The sequence below is a fragment of the Salvia splendens genome, chromosome 14 (genome assembly GCF_004379255.2).
Source record: "Salvia splendens isolate huo1 chromosome 14, SspV2, whole genome shotgun sequence".
Lineage (NCBI taxonomy): Eukaryota > Viridiplantae > Streptophyta > Magnoliopsida > Lamiales > Lamiaceae > Salvia > Salvia splendens.
In genome coordinates this window covers 4716656-4720586 of record NC_056045.1, presented here as the reverse complement: position 1 = coordinate 4720586, position 3931 = coordinate 4716656, and positions in this window count along the sequence as shown.

Genomic DNA, 3931 nt, shown 5'->3' with positions numbered 1-3931 from the left:
CAATCCCAGCTGCTCACTGGGATCTTCCAGCTTGATCAGGCCCTTCTTAGCCAATTCTTTAATTCATGTCTCCCCTATATGTCCAAGCCTGAGATGCCAGGTTCTCAGATTCAAAGTCTGCACTAGGTTCACTGATCCAGATATTACACTTGCCTTTAGATAGTACAAGCTCTTTCTTCACTCAACCATCATGACAACCTTGCCATTCATGACAATGTTCATGATTCCACCAGATAATATGCAAGAATACCATGCAGCATCCAAGACTCCAATGGAAATCAAGTTTCTCTTAATTTCTGGAATGAATCTCACACCAGTGAGTAACCTTACAGATCCATTATGCAGCCTGAGTCTGATGTCCCCTATTCCTCTGATCCTGCATATCTGATTATTTCCCAATAGAACCGATCCAGTTGCATCTCTTATTTCATCAAAATAGCTTCTGGTTGGGCACATGTGAAAGCTACAACCGGAGTCCTTGATCCAAGGAAGTTCCTCTATATCCTCAGACACACACAGAGCCTTTGGGATTTCCAACTCTTCTGCAAGATCAGCAGTATTCTTTCCAGCCTCATCCTCAGCCTACTTCTTCTTCCCAAGACCAGCAATTCTTCTTTAAGGGGCCATTGTTTCTTGCAATAGTGGCATGATCTAGTCTCCTTTCCATCAGTTGCTTTACTCTTCCAAGGCTTCTTTTGTGACTTCTTCTTTCCATTCCTTTTGAAATCAGCAACATTCAGACTTTCAGACACTATATCAACAGACTTAGAGTTGGATTTCTGGATCTCTTTCAGCTTTAAGGCAGAATAGACTTCTTCATACTTGATCTTGGATTCTCTACCAAGAAGCATAGCATCCTTAAAGTGTTCATAACTTAGTGGCAAAGAGTTCAACAACATCAGAGTCTTATCCTCATCCTTGATCTCCTCATCAATGTTCTCAAGATTATCGACACATTTTCCAAAATCTTCGAGCTGCTCCAACACACCTTTTCCATCAGCAATCTTGAAAGTGAGAAGTTTCTGCTTCAAATGTAGCCGGTTGACCAATGACTTAGCCATATACAATTACTCCAATTTGGACCAAACTCCAGCCGATGTATCTTCCTTTGAAACTTCTCTCAGAACTCTATAAGTGAGGTTAAGGATCAAGGTGATATATGTCTTGTATTCCATATCTTGAGCCCTTGTCTTTTCCTTCTCATCTAGCTCGGGCTTCTTCTCCTCACTGCTGCCTCCACCATTCAAGATTTCCCACAAACCCTGCTGCATCAGGATTGCTTTCATTTTAAGCCTCCACAAGCCAAAATAATTTCGGCCAGTGAACTTTTCAACATCAAACCTTGCTGTAGCCATTCCTCAAACAGATAGGGTGCCTTTCTTGAATGACAGAGAATGAATACCAAGAAAGAACTCCAGAGAAAACCCTTACGCTTCCACAACTGCTCAATGTGTTCCCACAGACGGCGCCACGTTGTGAATATGAACCGAGTAGTTGTGGAACACCAATTGCACGATTAAATGATAAACAATAAGAGAAGAAAACACAGCGATTACATGGTTCGACTCTAGACCTACGTCCATGGGCAGAAAACTAGTGTATGTATTTATTGATCACTCAATGAAAGATTTACAAGAATGCTCTATTCCCTCGTAGATTTACAAGTGAAAACACTCTCAACTCGCTCGAAGTCAGCCTGCTCCGAGAGCACAAATGCACAGCTGAAAATCTCTCTTCTTCACTCTCTTGAATTCTTTTTTTTTCTTGAATGGAAGAATCGTTGCTTCTTAAATGAAGTTAAGCTCGATCAATTCAGCTCAACCGCTAGCCTCTTCCCAAATTCTGTTATAACCGCCAATCCAACGGTCACTTCCGGTTTGAGTCCAACGGCTAGTTTCTAGAAGTGCTTTCTCCAAAAATGAGTCTTGATCTTGATTAGCTCAATACAGTAACAAAAACTAACAAAGCAAATTTAATAGTGTCTATGTAATCCTTAATATTTCTTCAATTGAATGGATTCAATGCTAAATTGGTACTAATACAAAACAGCGATCACAGAATAGAGTATATATAGCCAGAATAACACAATACAAATGGATTCAATACTAATTGCATATATAACAGATCGAATAAAACTCCACTCAACCAATAAAGGTGCAGCAATAAATTCATATTATATCTCTAGATTCATTAACAATATTAACTTTTGATCATTGCATAGCCAGAGTGGTCTTTCCGATAATGCTTATTTCAAATAATATGCGTAAAATTTTCAATTAATCATTCAATCTCTTATTAAACAAAATATATACTAGCATATAGTTAAGATTGCAGTGATACATTTCCATGGGGCAATCATTTAGCAGTAGTTCTAGTTTTGTTTTATGTTGACTCAAAATAATGCACGGGAAAAATGAACTAAATCAATTATAAGATGAAGTATTTGTAAACTAATTATGAACAAAATTAAAAGTTAGTATCAAATTCTAATAAACTCCTAAATACATTACTTGTTGTCTGCTTCAGTTTTTCAACGTCGATATCAGTGTGTATGAATGCCTACTTGTAGTATATATGTCCAGGGGCGGGCGGAGGGAGGGAGGGAGGGTGGGGCTGGGGGCCCATGGTCCCCCACTAATTCTTAAAAAATTTAGGGGTATTTTAGTAATTTCATAATAATTATAATTTATAATAAATATAAAATTAGATATAGGTTTCAGCAAAATATATATGATCAATCGTGCCTCTTAATTTAGCGTATTCATTCTGCCGTTCCAATCCAAGTCTGAATTTAGCGTATTCATTCTGCCGTTCCAAGTCTGAAATCTGGTAAACTAGAACTAGGTATATTCAAAACTCAAATATAATTCAATTAATTTTTCTACATAGGTTGTTTTTTTGTTTGACTGCAATAATAATTCAAAGGGGGAGAAAGAAGATAGCTTATGTAATTCAATGGCTACGGACTACGGTGGTTCTGTAGTTGGAATTTTATAACTCCAATTCTTTATTTGATGTGTGTGTTAATAGTTTTGCATACAGAAAATATCAAATATTTTGAACTTAATCAGTGTTGACTATTTTTGTAGGTATATGGATCGTTATTTCAAGAAACTTTCTTCTGTTGATTCTTCATCAGTTGAACCTTCACTTCTTCAACCTCAAGAATTATCGAATGAAGATAAAAGTAAGGTTGATTTAGATAATCTTCCAAGTGATCCAGGAGAACGACCTGATATAATGAGTTATCCACCAAATTTAATAGAACAAGTTCGCAGAGCTTACTTACTTAAAGGTCCATGTCAACCACGTAATCATGATTTTCGTCCTACAGTAGATGGAAATCGAAAATGTAAATTTGTCTCACATTGGTTTGATGAATTTAAGGATTGGTTGGAGAAGCTGCTTCGTCTTGCACGGTATTATCCTTCTGAATTTTCTGAAGTTGCTTTTCCGAGCTTAAAAGTCAACTTGAGAACTTTATTTTCGATGTGCGCATAGATGAAAAGTTTTCACAAATATCAGGAATCAGTGGTCTTGCTCAAAAGATGGTTTCTACAAGTAAACATGAAGTTTTTCCAATGGTTTATTCATTAGTTAAGTTGTCATTGATCTTACCAGTTGCCACTGCATCAGTAGAAAGAGCCTTTTCAGCAATGAAGATCATCAAGACTTCTCTACGTAATAGCATGGGAGACCAACTATTGAATGATTGCTTAGTTCCTTACATCGAAAAGGATGTGTTTGTTAAAGTTACCAACGAAACTATTATGCAGCAGTTTCAGAAGATGAAGAATAGAAGACAAATGTTATGATGTGATTGCATTTGACTTTTACATTTTGAACCTTATAATTTAATTTATGTAATTTTTTTTGAAGTTTAATTTTGGACCCCCATTATGAAATCTCTTGCTCCGCCAGTGTATATGTC